Source organism: Falco cherrug, chromosome 10 (genome assembly GCF_023634085.1).
Source record: "Falco cherrug isolate bFalChe1 chromosome 10, bFalChe1.pri, whole genome shotgun sequence".
In the NCBI taxonomy this organism is placed as follows: Eukaryota; Metazoa; Chordata; class Aves; order Falconiformes; family Falconidae; genus Falco; species Falco cherrug.
Genome location: NC_073706.1, coordinates 32362938 through 32384672, shown reverse-complemented (window position 1 = coordinate 32384672; position 21735 = coordinate 32362938). Strand labels below are relative to the sequence as shown.

The 21735-nt window shown below is 40.2% G+C and overlaps 1 long non-coding RNA gene across 3 annotated transcripts; it reads left to right on the top strand.

Annotated features, from left to right (window-relative positions):
- Positions 1-1162: 1162 nt before the first annotated feature.
- LOC114016818 (uncharacterized) lies at positions 1163-20907 on the top strand. 3 transcript variants are annotated; one of them, XR_003561521.2, is made up of 5 exons: positions 1163-1296; positions 6266-9154; positions 15559-15773; positions 15880-15968; positions 16548-17429. It is a non-coding gene; the product is annotated as an uncharacterized LOC114016818 (long non-coding RNA). The 3 variants fall into 3 exon arrangements; XR_008734076.1 differs by lacking the exon at positions 1163-1296 and adding an exon at positions 19074-20907 and having other exon boundaries at positions 3981-9154; positions 16548-18146; XR_008734075.1 differs by lacking the exon at positions 1163-1296 and having other exon boundaries at positions 3981-6464.
- Positions 20908-21735: the final 828 nt, after the last annotated feature.

Genomic DNA, 21735 nt, shown 5'->3' with positions numbered 1-21735 from the left:
ACATGGCGCTCTGAAAGTGCAGCTCTTTGTGCACTGTGTGACCCCATACCTGGACCTTTAATCAGGCTGTGGGAGTGCGCTTGTATCGTGCTTCCTGAGATGAAGAATAGGGCTCTGTAAGAGAAAGTGACTCAGGATCAAAGATTAATAATCACCCTTTCGTTGTTGCTTTTGCCATTTGTCCATTTCAGAATAAAAGGCTTAGGATTCAAGGGGAGGGAAGGCAGAATTTCAGGCAGTGATTTATTCCTTACTGTATTTTTAGATTTGTTTAAGTATTTTAGTCAAAAAGCTAGAGGTTGCTCGAATAGGAACTGTGGGATGTCTGCGCGCAGCTGGCTCCGAGGGAGCCGTCCATTTGCAGCAGAAACGTTCTTGCTCCTAAAGGCAGGTCCAGAGCTGAACTTTTGCAAAGGTCTGAGGTGGGCTTTGGTTCAGATTTCTCACCAGTTATTATTTGGTATCGCAGCAGCAACGGGCCCCTGCTGAGATCAGAGCTTCCTTTTGCAAAGTAGTTCATATAAATTAAGAGACAGATTCACAATATGAAGAAAAAGGGCAGAACAAGAGTGCAAGAAAGGAAACATTATTTTCCTTTGTATATTTGTAAGATGACAACTGAGTCTGAAAGTTCATGAAATATTTGGGAACTGAACTCAGATGTCCCCAGGCCAGCGTTCAATCATAAGATATCTTTCCTGTGTTTTGTATATTTACTGCATGGTTGGGATGAGAGTAGAGCAAAATAAACTCTGGAGCTACTTTGCGTGTGTTTGGCAGCTCTTTCACGAGCTTCCTTCGATACGTGCTTCTCTTTACCCTTGGTCCCGGTTCCCATACACTGGAATTTCACTGCTGCAAAATTTCAGTGCTGCAGTAACAAAGATGTTCTGAAAAATGACAAGTGACAGGTAAAGCAAAGGTCCCTGCCTGGCCTTTCTCCCTGCCAGAATCTGCCATTTTTGTCTGCAAGTAAAACAGAAACCTGAGGGGTTTTGTTAAACTTTGCTTTCTGCTGTGTTAGAGTAGTTCTTAGAGAGTAATTTTGGCTGTTAACTTTGTGGAATGTAGTCCTGCACTGGATATTGCTAGTTTTCATGCTTTATTATGTATTTCATACCCTTCTCCCCCCTCGCCCCTCTTCTTTCTTAGTGGCACTGAGTCATGTGATCAGGCCAGGCTGCCAGATTTTGTCTGAAAATGAAATGCTTCCAGTTCTCACCAGGGTGGCTAGAGACCCGAGAGCATGAACCCAGGGCCTGGAAAACAGAACGCCCAGAAAACAAAGAATCCCAGGTATTTATATTTTTAATCAAAAGATTTCTTAAATTATTATTGTTGCTTGTAGGGACTGACCCAAGTTTGAATATGCAGGGTTGGTACTACTGCATTGTATATCCCATCTCAAAGCAATGCCCAAAATACAGTGACGTGCACCGGGCTGTGACACCTTCATTTCATGATGACACTGGGGGCATTGGGCTTTGCCAGCAAATGCCCTTGACATGAAGTTCTCCACCACGGGGCCCCAATCTCCTCTAGCAGCTTGTCCTTCATGCAAGCCCAGGCAGGTGGGAGGAGGAGCAGGAGAGATGGTAGGAGCAGCCTGGCTGTGGTATCTTTACTCCCCTGTGCACAACTGCTACAGCCGAACTGCAAATTGGATCAGCTGTAGGGGGTGAAACTTTGGCTAGACCAGAGCACGGTGTTTGTATAACAGCGAAGGAAAGCTGTGAAGGAGTGTGCTCAGGGAGCAGATGCAGGCTGTGTGTCTTGCCAAGGCAGTGGAAATATCTTTTTTTCCTAGATGTCTTTTTAGTCGAGTAATAAAGGCAACCTCAGGCAAATGGGTTCTGTTTCCATTCATCTAACATACATATTTTAAGACTTACTCTTGTGGGAAGTTTTACCTGCCTTAATAATGTCTCTTTTATTGTTGTCTTTGTCTTCTGTGTCCCCTGCCACTGAGCGCGGCGTGCCAGGATAATGGGAATTGGGGCACGGATCACATCACAGATATCAGTGGGAATTATGTTCACGCATCACAGGGAAAACTTCACAATGTTAGAAACAAAGATATTCTTGATCTCCAGTACATAAAAGATGCATTGTATTTAATTTATGTGGTCATCGCGCGTTGTTCTCACATCCTCACAGTATCAGTGAGGGATAAACTCTTCTTTCAAATTTACCAGACTAAAACCACGGTAGCTGTGCTGAAGGTGTACAAAACTTGACCTAGAAAACCTGCTAGTGTTGTGTCTCCATCAGCGCAGTATATAATGTGAATGCCGTATACTACAAGAGCTATAGGGTAACCGCCTTGCAACAGGGGAACTTTGCTTAGAAAAGCTTTAGAAAATACTAGTTTTTTCTCCCGCTGTGTAAGAGTTTCCCAGGGGCTAGCATCATGGATCGTTACAGAATATACTGAATGCATCTCATGTAGGCCAGCAGGTAAACTGGCTTAATTTCAGTAGATTGGCTTGGATAAGCAAGAACAGCAGGCAGTATCCTTTGCTAACCTTGGAACTGATTAGTATGGAAACGATGTATTCATCTCAGAAGGTGCCTGGTGACCCCAAATGAATTCACACCATCACCATTAAGTAGAAATGTGGACTGAGCTGCGTCCTATGATTGAAGCAAGGAAGAATCATGGGCTGGTGTTTGTAAAGGACAAAATATTTGCTGTGGGTGGACAAAAGGGCTTAGGTGGCCTTGATAATGTAGAATATTACGATATCAAGATGATATCTACATTAAGAAAGATCTGGGAGAGACATTTTGGGGTAGTCACAGGTAGGCTTACTCAGACATACCATTGATTGTCCCTCTAGTTTTACATACATTCACCAAACCCAGACTTTGTATGACCTCTTCCTCTGACGTGGCGACACAGTCTCTGCAGTTAGAGAACATGATGATGACATCTTCTGAACAGGACACCTCAGCAAGCCCTGCCCCCTTCGCCAGGGCTTTCAAGGAGATGCAGTCTGCCTGCCTGCCTTCTGCAGTGTTTGCTGGAGGAGCCAGCCATGTTCCAGTCCTGCTAATGTCTTTTTAAATGTGATGCACTAAGCTTTGAAAGGTAGAAGACTCAGCACTGCACAGGTGGAAGACTATAGCAGAAGGAGAGCTGGGGACTTCGTACTGGGCACCATCAGGACAGATACCCCAGAGCAGTCTTCTCCCAGGCCCAGGTGCCAGCACTCTTTGGCCGCTTGTAGACACAGACGAGTCAGACCTATATAATGAGCTCTAGTGGCATGTTCACGTTGAGTTCTGCAGAGGGATGAACTTTGATGGGCTCCTAAAGTGATGGTAAAGGTCCACATGTGAAACAGGTACACCGGCAACTTGCGCTGTTGCCTAGACAGCTTGTTTCACTGAGAGGGAGGATGTTTTTCTGATGACAACAGGAGCTCTGTATCACCAGTAGATCTGCATGCACACTAGAAGTGTTTTGCTGTGGCCGTTTCCTGGATGAGCGAAGTGGTTTGTTGCACCGAAAGCCTTGAACCTCCTTGTCTCACAGCACGCAGTATTTTATTTTTCCAGCAACTTTTTTTACGAGTATGTCTGCACAGCAGCCATCAGCTGCCTGGCGCTGATCTCACCTCTGCCTTTCTCAGTCAGAGGAGTCTCTTGTCTGCATCAAATCTGCTTCACAAGGCAAAACTACTGCTTGGTCATGGCAAGGAGTCTGCAGACTGTGGCTGAGAACAGACCTGTGCCTTTGACTAGGACACTAGCTCCTGGGTAGTTAATGCCCACGATAAAAAGCTGTTGGCTAGTGGTGATGTACATTAGTGAGACTGCACCGTAAGCTTTAGCTTCACTGCACACCGCTACTTTATATTATTCTGTTTCCATAAGGCCCGGTGGTGCAATAAATCCACATTCTTTAGTCATCTGATCTGCACGCCAAGTTTTTTCACATAAAGTCCATTTTCCATTGGCTCGTTAGAAGCTGCACTTCAAAACCTACTTGTTATAGGGAAAGAGGGTGTAAAAATTAGAACTAGTAGAAAGTCAGGCATTCTGGGCTCTGCTCTATAAGGATCAGTGTGTTCCTTTAAAAACAGATATTGTGAACTCTGGGCATAGGAAACTGGGAAAAACGCCAGTACAGGATAGAATGAAGATTAATGTGGGCAGCTCCTAGGCAAGTTTTCCACATTTCCTTTACAGGATGTCAATATGCTAAGATTATTTATGAATTTATTTAGGATATTATTATAAAGGTTGCCAATAAAGACTCTCCTTCTTAACATAAACTGTAGCAGCGCTTATGTTTCAGCGTGAGGCTTCTCCTGCACAGAGCTGCTACTGTGCTGAGCGGTGTTCATGTGAAGAGAATACATTTCTGCAGGGATTATGCTGAAATTGCCCAACTTGTTTCCCTTCAGGCTTAAGCAAGATTTAAATTTTGGCTTGTGGATGTGAAAAATAAACACATCGATTTGCTGAATTGCTTCCTGTTCCCAGGAAACATTTTCAAATAAAGATGAAATTCTTTTAACACTCTTTTGCTCGCACTCCTAAATTTAGGGGTGAGCTCCTATGAACAGAGACAAATCTGCCACATTACGATAAATATTAGCACCTCACATGTACCATGTCCCAGTTTTCCACAGATGCTCCAGTTTTTCCATTGTAGCCAATTATGTTTGAAATGAGCGATTTGTCCCAGTTTCACTAAAATAACACATTACATTTATGAAGTGCCTATTATCTCCAGTTCTTCCTGCATTTTACAAATGACAAAAATATCTCTTAATACTTGTGCAAGCTGGTGGGAGATGGAGGTGGCAATTGGAAATAGAATTACAAAGGCAGTAATACCGATAAGAAAAAACAAAGCATGGTACTTGGAACTGTTAGAATTAATGAAAAAGTTTGAATCTACTTGCACTTTATAGTGTCTGAGATCAAATACTGAGTCAACGTCTAGAAGAGCAGAAAATGTTAAGATTCTTTCTTTACATTTCTGTCACAAATACCTTTGATTTTAGGACAAAACACCCAACGAGTGTTGCCAGGATTCCCTGTGGATTTCTATTACGTCTCCTAGTAAAAATCCATTGTTCTAATGCTTCTGAACTATGGGATTTCTTCACTTTTGGTCGATTTTATCAGCTTAATAAGAAAGCTACTGTTCTCTCTTTATTTGGCAGACTCTGTCTGCCAAACGAAAGTTCCTCACAAATTAATTAAAGATTATTTCCTGCTTTGCCTGGCATTCCTCAGTAATAATGCCATTTTTTTCAGAATTCATGCATGACCTTCTCAGTGAAGCTCTGTTGTGCAAAAAAAACCCCAAAAGCTTGTCGTAAGTGTATCTTTGCCTCAGTGCTATTCAACACAACACAGTTCCATTTCTTACTTTCTTTATTCATTGGTGGGACAGGATTATGCTTAATCCCCTCAACAGCCTCATATTTGTGATGTGCTGGCATCTTTCCTATGTATTATGCTCTGTCAGTTATTGCAGAGGCTATTAGAGAGATGTGTATAGGACGTTTCAAATTGTTGAGCTGGCAAATGTTTACTCCAAGTGGCTTTTGATTCTTAGGGAAATTCCAAGAGGATTTGAATTGGTCCTTTGCTGTTTGCTTTGCATGTTAATTTTTTGTCATTTTTTTTGGCAGGGGTATGCTAAATATTTATGTCAATGAAACTGTTAGATGAAAAATGCCACCAAATGCAAATCAAAGTGTTTTACAAAGCAATTTTAGTAAAGCCCAAACAAACTTCACAAATAATCCACAGTGTAACCATTCTTTTATAGCTGAATTTCTCTCCTACCCACATAGGAACAGTGTTATCCCACTTCAGAGACACTAGCAATTGTAGGTGGCCGTAGTGCAGCTATGAAAGTTGCACCTAATTCTTTTCAACTTGAGATTTGAAATTTTGGCAGAAATGACAGGGCAAGTTGCAGAAAGGCAGCAAGGAGGTGAGTTCCCTTTTCAGTGGAAACAGCAGAAATATTACTTGTTCACAGTGGGTAACTTCTCCCCACCTTGCAGAATTTCCCAAGTCTCCAAGCAGGTTTTTAGGATGTGGGAAACCATTGCTTCTCAGAATGAATGCACTATTCTCTTCCCTCTTCCACCTCCAGGGCTGTGGAATACAGTTAGAGCTCAGCAAATATTGTGCAGCTCTTCCCTGGGAATCTGCCAGATCCCGTTTCCTACAAAGGTTGGGTTCATGTTATACCCTCTGCTGCACAATCTGCATATTGCTCCTTGGCTCACAGGTTCTGCACTGTTCTGTGTCTACCCCTGGGTCCCGAGAGCCACCAAAACCTGGGTGAAGTGGACTTCCACCAAATGGGTTTTGGTTTGAAGAACTGGAGGTAGAAGGAAGGGAAGTCAGTCAAAAGAGTCAGCCAGGGCATTGGCCTTACATACACCCAGGAGGCTGCATTTGCTTCTGAATGGTAACTCACATTTTAGGTAAGTTACTTTCCGTCTCTTTTCTTGCTTTTTGTCTAGCTTGTCTTTTTAAAGGCATATACTCTTCCAAATAGGAATGATCTCAGCACGTTTTCATGGCACATTGTCAGTGGCACCTTGGTTACAGTTAAGGTGTCTGGTTACTGTAGTACCACAAGCAATAGCCTGCTCAGTCTCCCTGCTGCTAGGAATTGCTAATCCTGAAAAGATTATCTTCCTTCTCTCTCTTTTTCCAAGGTTGCTATGTATCTTGGAAATGGAGTGGGGAAGGACAAGGGTTGCTTTTTAAATCTTTTCCATTTTGTCTTTCTTGCTCTGTAATATGTTCTTATTCTCCGTGGCAAAGGAGCCATTATGTGGCAGTGACCGCCCTGGCTCTGCTGGATCATGCACTTCTCTCCGGGAGCTTCAGCAATCCAGCCACGGCAGCCGCGTAGGAGCACGTGTGTTGGCTAATGTATAACTAACCTCTTTCTGCTGTTGTTCTTTCTGAGGTTCAGCTCTTTTTCTGCAGGACTTTCGTGCTTTCATTTTCTTTTTTACTTTGAAATCTAGGACCTCTTGGATCATTGCATCCAGCCTACTGCTATCACAGGTACAAAGCATTCAGTCTCTTTCCTAAACCTGCCAAGTTCTGACTTAAAACCAGTTACAATTACTCCCACTGGAATGCTGTTATAAAACCAGCATATCTCACATTTGTGGGTATTATTAGTTTGCGCTGGTGCAGCCAGGATAGAAGAGGGCCATACTGAAGACACACCATGTGACAGAGGGATGTTCTTCTGCTGGGTTTATTTCCCTGCTGGGTTCCTGAAAGCCATAAAGTCAGCCAACAAAGTGTTCTGTAATATTACCGATGTAGACATATAGGAAAAGATGCAGAATTTTTTTCACATTCTTTAGCTGACATGCTGTGTCATCAAAGCTTTGTAGAATGGACCGAGCCTTATCTGCAGGTAACAATTGTACCATTTTGCAACTGTATTGTTTTTGGAGGCTTCTTCAAAGTATAGATCAAGTCTGAAGGCAGGATTTACTTCAGGTCAGCTAAGGGGATAAGGCAGGAGAGAATTTAGGTCACTGGCAGGTGGAAAGAGAAATATTTGAGTGCCTCAGGTCACCTGCAAGGACTGAGAAATGCCACACAAGGGGCCTGGGGAAAGAACAGCAGGTTTTGTCACTTGCAGGTAAAGTAGAGATGCTTCTTAGCCCTCAGATCTTTTCCCCGTTGCTATGCTGCTGGCATGGGCACGCTGACCAAATGGGAAGGGTAACAAGTTGCAACTGTGCCCTTGGCTTGCCTCAGCTGTAGATTGTGTTGCAGTCATAACCAGATCCTCCTTGGTCGTGTGCCTCTGCTCTTGGTAAAAACAATACATCTGTTTTTTTAGACTGTCTTAAATAATTTGACATGCTCCCACAGGAGGAGGATACCACTTCACCAAGTGAGCTGCTGTACAGATTTAGTTACATTGATATTTCTTTATGTGAACAAAGATTTGGTAGATACTTAAGCTTAAAATTTTCTAGAAAACATTGACTGGCCTTTGGTATGCACCTGAATTTTCTTGTTCCTTGAAGAAGCCTTTCAAAGCTCATCGCTTCAGGGAATGGGAAAGCAGGAAGCTGATCAACAAGAGTTTTCTGACATTGATTTGCTGCCATTTAGATGACAGCTACTTTCACTGAGAGACTCTCCTGCAACAGCTCAAAAGCAGGTGCTAGGAGTGGTGTTCCTGCTTAGGCAAATGTGAAAACAAGAGAACTTTCAAATTGTAGAACAAATTCAGGACATGTAAAACTAGAAAAATTCAAAGAATTTTGAAAATCTGCCTGAATCCTCCTCCTTTTAGGGAGGAGCTGCATTTGCCATCCTGCCCCCCCCCCCTTCTTGTCTGAAAGCACTTTCCTCGCTTTTCACTATGTACCTGCCCTTTGCTCTAGAATATGAGGCACCCCTTGTGAGACATGATTACAGGTATTTGCACTTGTTGTGCCAACATATATCACATTGAGCGCTAGGGACAGCTAAGCTTGTGTCTCAATTTGAGGAAACTGCATCTTTAAAGTCACCCACAAGAATGAACCCTGGATACAGAACCCACAGCACATGCTGGTACCAGAAAAAGCCTTCAATCACCAGAGGTGCTAGGCGTGCCCAAAATAACGAGGAATTTAACGGAGTAATTTTTAAGGCATGCAAAATAGGTGTGAAGTTCCAAAATTCCTCCCCCATGCACTTGATACCTCTGCCAGCCATGACCAATGTTTTGAAAGACGCATGGCACTGATTTTCTTGTGGGAGAACAGAAATAAGTCACTGAGTCCTTTCCTATACTGGGAGACAATTCAGACTGTGAGCCCCTGATGCTATTGGCACGTGTGTGCACACCTTGTGTTACCTGGGTGAACGTCCTCGTTGACTTCAAAGGCTGAATCTATGTAAAGTTAAGCATGCACTATAGCGTTCTCCAGGACTGGACGTAATTTTGGTTCTCCTAACTCTAGAAAGACTAATCGTGCTGTCTGTACAGCAGATGAGATAAACTACACATCGACTTGTTGAAGTCAGGATGAAAAGAAAAAGAACTTCAGGGAAACTCGGGCTTTTATTATTTCCCCCCCTCCAGCACTGACTAGTGTTGAATTGGTTAACTCCCTGTGGTTTGATCGCTCTGTGAACTCAGGTCAGTAATGTGGTTAATTAATATTACTTAGAAGGGTTTGAGACTTATTAATATTACTTGGAAGGGTGGAACGTGCTGTGTGTTACATGCTACTGCAACTAGTAATACTAAACACATGTATTCTGAACAGGTTCCCGACAAACCGTTGCCTTGCATTTAAACAGATAGATCGGTCACATCTTTGTGTCTCTGCCTATCCATCTCACCACTCTGATGTTCTCCACAGAGTTTCTGCAGGCTTCCAAAATATTTTAAAAGATGAGATTTTAATGCAAATTCCCAATCCCCAAGGAATTAAAGTGAAGGTGGTAGTTATTTTTTAATTCACAACTCATTTGTCTAGAATACTTTGAATTCATGATTTTCTGTAAAATGTCACACATGCTTTAATATGCATTTGCAGTGTAATTGAACATTAAGTATTCACAAGAAATTGTGTGTTTGTCACAGCTGTGGTAAAGCAGCAACGATACAGCTGAGAACCGTATTGGGCTGTTACAGTAATTTATCCTGGGTATTTGGAATGCTGGAGTATATTGGTTCTCTGGATGCATGGCTTTTATTCTGGACTGATGCAAAATCAATTACAATTCCTGATGTTGTATGCACAGCTGTTTTCCCTTGAGGAAAAAGAGAATCCCACTGGGGCAAAAACTTAAAAAGAACACTGAAAGGTCAGGGAATTGGCACTTGTGTTTGCAAGAACCTGAATAACTTCACAAGCAGAACAAGAATCCAAACCTTAAATGGTCCAATTGCAAAAACCAGTAACTCCAAGAGGAAATCATTAGACATGACCTTTTTGCAAACAGGAATTAATAAAATGTAATCTTAGGCTACAACACATTTTAATTAACTTAATGCCTCTTTCTGATAGATGCTAGTTTCTATAAATATTATCTGCATATACAGTACTGCTAAGGAAACTGGTATAATCTGAAACTCCTGTCATGGTTCTCCTGGGCAAGTTTTTTGCTATTTCTTACTTTTCCTTCCTCACAGAATGCAGGCTCCACACTGACCCCTGGTTATTAGATTATATTTTAGCCAAACTAGTTACTATACCTAGCTAATGAGGAAAAATGACTTGGCTTTTCAATAACAAGAATGTAACAATAATTTGTATCCCTCTCTGCCCATGAGGCTGCCATGAACCATTGACAGCTTTATTTTTTTTGCTACATTGGCATTGATGCATGTAATATAAACTGCACCCTCTCCCTTGTCCAAAGATGCAGTGGAGGCCACGTATGAGGAAAGGAAGAGCCACTGTAGAAACAGCCACCATTTACAGGTGTGGGAGAGATCAACTAAGGGGCAGAAAGGTGTAAGATGTTAAAAGCCAAGGTTTTGCCTTTCCTGACTTCTCATTTATTGTAGGCAGCAAGATCTAGAAATAAGGCGGGCAACAGTTAGTTAACACGGGAAGCAGGACTACTTAATTCCACAGTCTTTAGTGTGCCTGACATTCCTCTTTTCATACTAAAACCTGGTCTTATAACGTCTTGGATTTTCTCTAGAATTAGTGGAATTTTCACCATCACTAATGTTGCATCAGTTTTTATCATTAGTGATAATGCAACTATCACAGTGCAAAGGATGAAAAAAAATCAGAGTTTAAGCAAATTACCATTTTGGAAATCTTTTTTTTTTTCCCCCGGATAGACATTTAACTAGTTAAAGAAGCATACAGTGTCTTTAACAGATGCAGTGGTCTTGCAACAACGGGCAAGAGAATCACATCACCAAGCAGAGAGCACATGGCAACATGAGATCATCTTGTTTGCTGCTTCTGCTTATAGAAGTCCGTTGTGTGTCATTTTAGAAATCTGTATTTCAGAAAAGTAATCTTCCAAGGAGAAACATGGCCATGCAGGGAACAACAGGTGACTTCAACAGGGTGCTAGTGTGGTAAAGATGGGCTGAAAGAGCTCAACACTCCTGGCATTCCAGCACCCTCTCCTTGATGTTAGTGATAATGATAAAAGTGCTTGAAATCACAGAACACAGAGATCTTGTCCATAAGGTGTCATAAGGATATAGGACACAGGGATAAGGACCATGTCAGTAAGAGAGCTTTCATTTTTCAGAAGTGAAAAAAAGCTGTTTCCAAAGGGAGTGCTATTACTACTTAGTCTTATTTATTTGTTCTCTGAGATGTTCTTTGAGATGTCACACAGGATCGCCCCATATGGGGAAAATAAGGGTGAAATGGGGTGAAAATAAGAGAAGAGACAAAGTTACACAACTTTTCCTTTCTCTCTGCACTTCAGAGTGGATTCAGAGGGAAGGAAGCACACTTAGCCTTTCAACTGGATAGGACATTAACAGGGGGCTTTCCTAACTGGTGAAGTAATACACCCTTCAAATGCACATGTTGATGAGCTTTAGTGGCTTTTTTGAACCAGTAATCTACACTACTTCATTCATTGTAAATGGCATAATGTTTTGCATTTAGAGTGTGCATTTCAGCCAGAGCTTTACAAATACTCATTAAGCCCCGAAACACTGCTCTGGAATAGATGAATAAATTATATGGGGAAAGTAATCATTAGAAACAGTGTTGTTTTGTCGAATGGTGTACAGTTTTCATGTAACCAAGGACTTAAGTGCAGCAAGTCCTTGACACCTATTTTCACTTTCCTATATGAATATTCATTTAGCTTAAGTTAACATTTCATCCCCAGATCTTATCGGAATTAAAATTCACCCTCCTCTAATGGAAACTGTGCTGTTTCACTGCTACGCACAATGGCTGGCATCAAATAAAATTGTTCTTTGTTCCAAAACTATGGTTAGAATTCAGTGGTTAATCAGATGCTGATAGCAAACACTCACGGTTTCCTTTATATCCATGTGATGATACAAAAGACAATTGAGAAGTGGCTAAAGTAAGGTTCACGATTCACTCCTGATATTCCAGGCACATTGGGCTCTGTCAATATACCAATATATCGCTTGTCATTATATGTTGCCCTACTTTGAGTTGTGTTTCTTTCCCCTAGAGCAGAACAGTTGTGCACTGAATTCTATTATAGTCACATCTTAAATATGCGTATCTTACATATATCTATATATATTACACTTGGCTAGTACTACATTTTGTTCTTAAAATCCCTCTGGAATGTTAAAAACAAAAGAAAGGATGCTTCCAGGGACATATGGTGGATTATTAAACAGTTTCTTCTAAAAATCCAGCCTGAATCTCATCCACTTTGTTAATCTCCAGATGTTTCTCATTACATTAGCATCAGCTTAAATGAAACAAGTTTAGTCAGGGTGCTCATATTAATAAAAAAAATAGCCATAATAGTATCATTTTGGTAATTTTCTCAGTGAAGCTAATATTCGAATGGCTGGACTTGTAGGTGCACTTGCAGGTCTTATTACATTGGAACTTAGATGTTCACAGAACCAAGGGTAAAAGCCTGCAATATCCTAACTCATCTTGTAAGTGCTTTATGAACTGTATGTACAATACCTATTTATCTTCATCTTGATTTATTTATAAGAAACAATCTTAGAAAAGTAAATTTTCTCAAAACAACTACCATTGAAAATTGCAAAGCTGATTTCCCATGTACCGAACTAATTCTGTTCCAGAGTGTATATGACAATACATCAATACCATCAGCTGTTTTTTCAGCACTCCAGAAGGACGAACATGACAAAAAGTGGATTTTTTCATGTGATTTTATCTGATTTGCTTTAGCAGCAACAACCCTAAAAGCAGGGTTAATTGGAATAATGACCTTTGATTGAGACATTTCTTGGGAAACTCACCAGAAAGTGGAGAGAATGGCCAGAAGTGAAAATGCTAGCTCATTATCAATCTCTGGAAATGCCTCAGGCCACCACTGCTACTACTACAGCAAAGCTGCATCCTCCACTAGGGAATTAGCACATTCCCTCCAGGTTTGCATATAATGGAAGTAGTTGTGATAATTTCTCAAAAAAGTCTTTGTTTTCACCATGCTTTTGCCAAACCTGAGCCAGAAATGTGTCATTTAAGGAGTCATTTATGTATTTAAAAAATGAGTATACTGCTTTTGCACTGTTGCCATGGGACAGCTATAGCAGGAAATGAGCAAAACACCCACATAATTATTGTTGACAGGATACAGTTCCAATTTTATCAAGTGTAACCCCTATGTGATATGTTGTTAAGGCAGTCATCAACATCTCAGTGAATGAAATACTGATTTGAGAAATATGCAGTGCCCAAAAGAAACATAGAAAGGATATGCTTGAAAAACAGAATGTGAAAGGCATCTCCTTGATTGAGATGATATGGGAGTAATTATCGGTAAGTCTCTGAAGAACAATTAGAGTTGTTTTTTATTAAATTTTCACATTATGATTCACATTGAAACTGAATGAATCAATATTTAAATCCAGATTACAGTGATCTAATAAGGTATTGAGAAAGATGATACTTTACAAAACAGTCTGTGGAAAAACTATAGAGGGCTGAGAAAAAGCCATAGATTTATCATTTTCAAACTGCCTTGCTTTTGTTCCTTTTTTGTATTTAATCTACTTAGCTACTATTTAAATTAGGTTTCAGAGGGCTCTGTAATTAGGAAGTGGGATATAATTCATCATTTGTAAAGACTGAATCCATTAGGTATCTAAATAATAAAACTTATTTACAACAGTGTTTTTAACAGCCTTAGAGAGTTTTAACCATTAATCAATAACAATGGAGAGATGTCAATGTATAAAACTGAATCAGGTATAATATTCCAGTCTGATAAATATCAGGCTATAACTTGCTGAAATACATAATTCTCTTTCCTTAATTGCAGGGTTACTTACTTCACTGATTAAAAGGAAATCTATTTCAGGTGGGCTTTATTGTGAGTAGTAACAAATCTATTTAAAAGATACATGGAATAGCCCTACTCCCTCAAGAAAGGAAGTCTCAAATAAGAATATAATTTTTTGAAAGGTAATACTGCAGTAAATGAAGGTTTCATTTCCTTTAATTTATATTAAATAATGAAACTCACTAGACATCTTTTTTGTAAGAATCGTGTCTGTATCGCTTATCCATTTCAACATGCATATATTAAAAAGCAGGAATGAAAAGGTGTGACACATGTATAAGTGCATTAATTTACTGAACAATGTTTTGCACCCTGCTGCTCACCTTTTTAGTGGTAAAGTAAGCTGAGGCACCGAGTCTTATTGTGGTATTTTCTGTGGAAGTCCACCTACACAGGCTCTAGAGGAATGAAGAACAGATGAGGGTTAAAAAAAGCATCTTTTCTTTAATACCTTGATTCAGTCCAGTCAGATTCAAGAGCTTGTCTCAAGAACTTGCAGAAGGTTCTTCTTTTTGTATCTGTAAGTTACTTATGCTATTATTAGAAATTGCTCTCCAGGTTTGTGCAATTGTGAGCTGGGTTGCCAGCATCAGCACGTGGCCTTGCTACTTTGGGATCTGAACAGATGTCTTTAGACAGCACAGCACCGTGCTGGGGAAAATGTCCTCTCTCAAACCTTTGCTAACCTCCCAAACTGCTCCTAGGACTCCCTCGGGATGCGCACCCCAGCAGTTCCCACAGAGCAGCCTGAGGCGGGAGCTGCATTACAGGAGCCTGGTGTGTGTGCCCAGCAGGCAGGGAGGCTCAGCTGTAATCTTCCTTCCCAGGGCTGGCTCCCATCCCTGGGAATCCACCTGCCTGCCCGGGATTTGGGGATTGCGGGTGGAGGATGGTGCAGCCAGGCAGCAATGCTAGCCTCAGACCTGTGAGAAGCCTTTGGGCAGTGCTGCCCGAAGGCCAATTTGTAACACCAAAGTAACAGCCACACATCTGCATCCCATCCATCTTTTTGAGGAATAGGAGTAACTATTCAGCCCCATTATATCTGAGATTGAACTGACTTGCACACTGAGAGGCACTGGTCATGCTGATGGTTTACTGCAGGAAGGGAAGATTACTAAGAGAACAAGACAATAAAAAGGGAACATTAATTTCACAGCCCGCAAGGATCCTATGGCTGAACTCATATCAGAAGTTAAGGCAGAACTGGTATAGTGACAATTTCACTTATCCTGAATTTGTAACTTACAGATTTATTTTTTCTTTTTCTGGGAGAGCAATGATCTTTTCTTTCTACTTTTGTTGTATGTGATTATTTATTTATTTTCCTCCTTAAACCAGGCAAAGAAAGTTTTATTTCTGTGTCACCCTGTTTTGGGCTAGGGGGAGATTCAATTAGGTGAGGATATGCAGGAGGATATTTATGGAAGCCTGCAATATTTGGGGATGAGTGGGAAAGATTAATGATATTGCTTAGATATTTTTTTTCTTTTTTGTTTAAAGTATGCTTTTCTGTTACTATAGCTACTGGCCATGTCATGCTCACATACAGATGCTTTATCACGTTGTCTTTAGAAACTGACTGATTGCTGTTGCAAAGCATCAAAACCAGTAGCGGAGGGGATGCAGATGTATAGCAGGAGATTGGAAAACCATGGAAGGACCTGAGTCCAGCATAGGAAGAGGCAAAAACAGATGTGGAGGACTGGAAAGAAGGCACACTTGCTAGGGTTGTAGCAGAAAGCAGGAAGAAACAGGAAAGAAGTAGGATACTGAAAACCTACTCTGAGGTATGTACACTTCATGTTACCAAAAAAATCGAGGAGCCTGGTTAACCCTCAGTTATCTCCTTCTGGAGACAAGCAGATAACCAAAATCTTTGCCTCTTCTGCATAGGAGTCTTTGAAAGAAGAACTGGGAGACCACAGTGCAAAGAGGTTGCTCTGCCTGGCACAAGCTTATTTAGGAAGAGGGCTGAAACCTCGGTGAGTTATAAGCCTGCTGAGAAAATCACATCTCTGAAAAGACAGGGCAGAAGATGCTAAAATTTAATCTTGGCTGGCTTTTTGTGTGGGGATTGTTATTAAGGGGACTCCAGGGTGAAGTTTTGGGCTTTGCAAAGCCAACAAGGTACAAACTTCAGGAGGAGCCTGGATAGCGAACTCAGGGGTCTTTAATTTCTTTAGAAAAAATGACTACGTGAAGATTATTGGGAATATGTGACATTCTGTTTGCCCTGAGTGCAGTATGTAGTTGCAAAAAAAAAGGCAAATACAGTAATGGCAGTTGCCAGAGGTGCTGGAAAAGGGTAATACCAGTCATGGGCTATTACACAGGACAGTGCACTCAACACTGGGGAAAAAAGCTTTGATGGGAATACAGAAGTGAGACATCTCATGTTGGGGAAAGGAGTAAAGTGCATAATCTGTGAGGAAACCTCAGAGAATTCAACAGTTTGATTTAAAAATTTAACGCTTTTAAAATTTTAAAAATTTTAAAGGTCAGAGATGTCAATCTTGCCATTTGTCCCGTTTCTTAAAAAAGCATCTCCTCTTCATATTCAGGTGCCCATGGCTATGGGGTGACAGCGAGCCCGTTTGTGTTCATAAACATGGGACTGACTTCAAGTGTCTGCCTTAAAACAAACCAAATGTTGATAGTCACAGGTACATAAATGTTGAAGAATTGAAGAAACAATGAGGGTTTCTCGGTGATACCAGGCCTACAGCGTCCTTGGCCAAAAAAGTAGGATAAAGAACTTCAGCTGTTCATTATAAAAATCTTAGTTAAATTTCTGGAAATGATCCTGTAAGTAATTCTGGCACATAATTGGTTTTTTTGTATTTCTCCCTTCTACAAATAACTTGAACGCCATGCAGCCATTTAACTCTTGTGTTTAGAATGTTTAGAATGATGAAATGTGTAATGATAAAATTATAACTATTTGTTATTTAGTTTAATTACTGATTACCAAATATGTCTTAGGATAAGGATTCTAGGTGTTAGGTAAGTAAATCATTGGGACTTTGTGAAATGCGAAAGAGAAAAAGAGAAGCAGCGATAGGACTGTGTTAAATATAGTAATCATAAAAGCTTGTGTGACAGAAAATTGTAAATTGATGTAGTCATTAGGAAATGTATTCATACATTTTTGCTTTTGCATGCATTTTTGTGCATTTCGGGGACAAGCTTGACTTGATTCCTGAAATATAAATCTGTAGGGCAATAGGATATTCAGGTGAGAGAGGTAATTGCATATATTCAGATATTAGCATCTAAAAGGTAAATCAGTAGGGTATCTTTAAAAAAGAAGGAGATTTATAAGGAAAATAAAATTGTTTTGAAGATATCTTCCGGCTTACACAAAAGGTACTTTCAGCATAAACACATTTTTAAATATTGACAGTAGTTTGGAAAAGAAAAGCTTTTAACTAAAGATAATTACCATTTTTCTTACTCCTAGAAGAGTTCAGCATGTTTTGGAAGGAGAAGTCTGGATTTGTTATGCAGCACGAGCGTTGCCTTCTCAATGTCATTTTCCCATCTGTCTTGCTCAGCAGTGTTAACAGTCTCAGCTGATCCGTGTGTGCACTCATCAGTCAGATCATACTGCATAGTGATACATTTAGCCTGAAAACTATTCTTGTACAATGTCTGCCATGCTCCATATCTTCCTCAAAGGAACTGTGGATACAATTTGAACTTGTTTATATTCTTTCCAGTGGCCAGGAAAATGAATAATTCCTTTTTCCGTATTTGGAATTCCCTCAACAATAGATTTACCATTATTTAATCCTTCTTACTTTATGAGCTATATTTATCTCTGTACTCATAGAATTCTGTTGCCTGACACTAGATCCATGGAAATTTAGGGAAACGTCTCAATCTATTGCAAGAGAAATAGGCTTTAGAAATCTTATTTCGTCTAAACTTTGCCATTACTTTCCCCACAGCATAAATAGCCCTGTGCACAAAATGCAAGATACGTTTCATTTCATGTCAGTGCTTATTAATTAAAAGATAAACCACAATCTCTTGTGACAATACCTTTCCTGTTCTATTCCAGGTTTATTTGGCATTGCAAGCAGTATGTATTAATACTGTCCTGGAAAGTACTTAGGCTGGAAATGGGTCCGGTCTTGCAGATGGGTTGCCTAACTTTTGTACGTATCTTCTGACTCCTGCCACCGTTCTTTGTGTCTAGCTCTCCTGATTTCTGAGGACTGTGTGGTTCAACTGAAAACATTCCAGATCAGGAACGAGCATGTGCTCTATATTTAGTCATGTCATCAGCAGCACCATTGTGCAAATTGCTTATCTTTCTTAACTACAGCAAGGATTGTCCTTCCTCCTCCTGTACGTAACAGACATCTTTACATTCAAATGGTTGCGACATACTCTTTCTGTGAGCTAGACAGCCATTTGATAATAGTGCCTTTTAGTAGGTATCAGGTGATGACAATTTTTGACGTCCACCTATTTCCAAAAATCTCAACATTTTGAAATAGCTTCTGTTTCCATAGAAATGTAGGCTGAAGGGGACTGTGAGAGATCATCTGTTCATAGCTCCTGCTCTGAGACAAAATAAGTACACTTAGAATCTCCCTGACAGAAGTTTTGTCTGGGCCAACCTTTAGAAATTGGTGAAGGGAATACCACGACATTCCTACTTAAGTCTCTTTTACCACTACTTACCTTTTGGAAAATTTCTGTGTAGTATCTATGTTCAAATTTATCTTCGCATAAATCAGGCTGATTTCTTTTCACCCTGAAATGGATGAACATGGCATAAAATTGATTGGTATGTATTAAAAACTATAAACTGTATTTTCATTTTGAAAGAATACAACAAGATCTTTTTGTTATCTTCTTTGCTTTGCCCAGCCAGTAAGGTCATATTTGTTCTTTCTTTTCCTTGAATATTTTAAATTTGTCCTCTTCTTGTTGTAAACAATTTTTGGACCTCAAAGTTAAAAAAAACCCCACAAATCAAAATCCTTCTGCATGTTTGCTCTATTTCTTTGTAGTGTTCCTTTATTGTACAGCATGACATAGGCTCTAGCTGCGCATGGCCATTTTTTGTTTTTCAGGTTACTGAAGAATCCTGTTGATGTCACTATTTTTGTTCTGCACTGAGATACTGGCATTAGGTAATCAATTACATACATTATCTTCTTTTCTTTAAAATTCCTTTTGAAGAGAAGCTACCCAGAAGTGTCCTACTAAATGTCTGAAGTCTACCATTTTTGTGGGTTCAAACTTGCAGCAAGTTTGGGGACCACAGCATGTCTCCTTGAGCTACCCAGGGACAAAGGAATTTATTATTCTTACTGTGCTATTTTTGGAATCATTAATAGTGTTCTCTTGAGATGGCTTTTTCCCTGGAAGTTCAACAGTGAAAGTTGTTTTCCCTAATTTGAACAAATACAGCATGTCTAGTCCTTGGTGAAGTTCCTCCATTGTCTGAAGAAGTGTTGCAGTTTTGGAGAAATGGCATCTGAATTTTTCCTGGAATGTGAATTTGCCTAATTTCTCCAAGATCTCTTTCATATTTCCCCTATTGTCCGATTAACATATTCTTCTACTTGTAAGAATCAGTGTTTTGATTTCTCATCTCTTAAGCACTTGCTACATGGGAATCTCACTGCACAATCTTGAAGAACTGTTCGGTTGCACAACCTATGTTTGAATGTAATCAGAAAAAGAATTGGGCAAACTGATCCCAAATTGTCTCATGAATTAATCTGTCTCACCGTAAAACCTTTTGTGATTTTAATTCTCAGCTGTTCTGAGCATAGCTGGTAAATCGTGCTAAAAGGCATATTACAGATTTTGCATTATGGCTTATGAGCATTCTTAACCAGGATTTAATAATTTAGGTTCGTTGCTCCTCAAACACTCTGCCTGCCTGGCCTCACACCTTTTGTAGGCAGTGCTTGTCCTTTAAAAAATGTACAGGCCACAACGAAAAAGTTGTAACTAGCAGGTTTTTCTATGCATTGTATCTCACTGCAGTTAAGTTTCCTGAAACAGCAGCAGCTTTTGACCTTTAAGACCATCAAATTCAATTTTATTCAATTCTCAGAAAAACAGGGAATAGATCATTAGAGTACACAGCAGCCTGAAATCCAGCTGTGATTCTGTAACCTCCTAGACACTGAATCTAGTTGTGACTGATGGAAATTGTACCTTAATATTTTTGTTGGAAATTCTTATATAATATCTTCATTATTATTTCCAGATTCCTACTCCATGTTTTGTTGAAAAGTTATAGTATACACATGTAAATGTGCAGGGAAACATGCAGACCAGAATGGGGCAAGGGATGGTGGTGTGTGCAATAAAAGTACAAAAAAAGGAAATGAGAAGATTTGGGTGTTGGCACTGACAGGGTGAGGCTGGGTTGTAAGGGTGAGGGCTGAAAAGAAAGGGATGAGGTAGCAAGGATGTTCATATTCAGTTGTTTGATTTTATTCTGGAAATAGCGAAGTGTAGATACAGATTTTGGCATACTTTAAAATATATCACTGTTCTCCCAAGGCAGAAGAAACTTAACGAAGTCATCCAAAAAAGTGCTCCCAGGGGATGCAGACAGAGCAAGTAATGCTAGCAATGCATTTATACACAGCTGCCAAACGTGGGTTCAAACTTGCAGTATCCAGGGACCTCAGCACGTCTCCTTGAATTACCCAGTTATCAACAAAGGGAGCCTTAAATCTCCTAGCTTTTATTAGACCCTTAATCTTGTTGAATAGCATATTTCACTTTCTGTAGCCAAGTGCCTGATACTGTGGCCTGAAACTCCTAACTTAACCCCAGATGGCTTCTTCCAGATACTGCCTTCAGAGAGCAATGAATGACGTCTAGTAGAAAATAAAAGTGGATGAGATCAGCCAGGGAGGACTGGAACCAGAGCTCAAGCACCAGCTGTATGCAGGGAAAAAAAAAAAGTATCAGAAGATACTGGTAATCTTACTAATGAATGATGTCTGGAGGCATTCTTCCATCAGGGCTGTAAATCACAAACCTACCTCTTGATGAGGCAAATGTAAGTCAGCTTGTAAACCTTTATGAATTTAAAGTTTTCATCTTGATCTTACTTTGAGAAGTCTGCAAGTTACTGTAATACACCATGCTTTTTCAATAATGCATTTATCCAAAATTAATAGATGTACGTGATAATGTGCTAATGCTGCAGGCACATGAGGCATTAAGTCAAGATTGGTCACATGACAAGGGTGATCAAGTGAAATGGAGCTTCCAACTTGAAGTAATGAAAGTATTTTCACCACAAGAACATGGCAAGGAGTTGCTAAGAGAGGCTGTGGCATTTCTGTCCCTGGAGGTTTTCAGATCCTTACCAGGAGAAAGCCCTGAGCCACCTGGCCTAAATTCAGTGCTGACCCTGCAGGAGGTTGCGCAGGATGACCACCTTCTCCTTCATTGCAAGAACTGAGGAGAATCAATGAAATAGGAGCAGGGTTCAAAACGAACAAAAGGAGGTGATTATTAATACACAGTTCAGTTAAGATGAGCATTAGGAGCACTCTGCTACTGGCTGTTTTGGATGATAGAAGTTATGTGGGCTGTAGTCTGGACGGGTTCACAGAAGAGATCCATTGGGAATTACATAATGGAAACAATGTCTTGCTCAAGAGCCTCTGAGCACACAGCCTCTGAAGGCAAGCAGTAGATGTAGACACCAGAGTTAAGGGAAGAAGGGAAGAAGCTGGGTAGGTGCATGACTGTCTC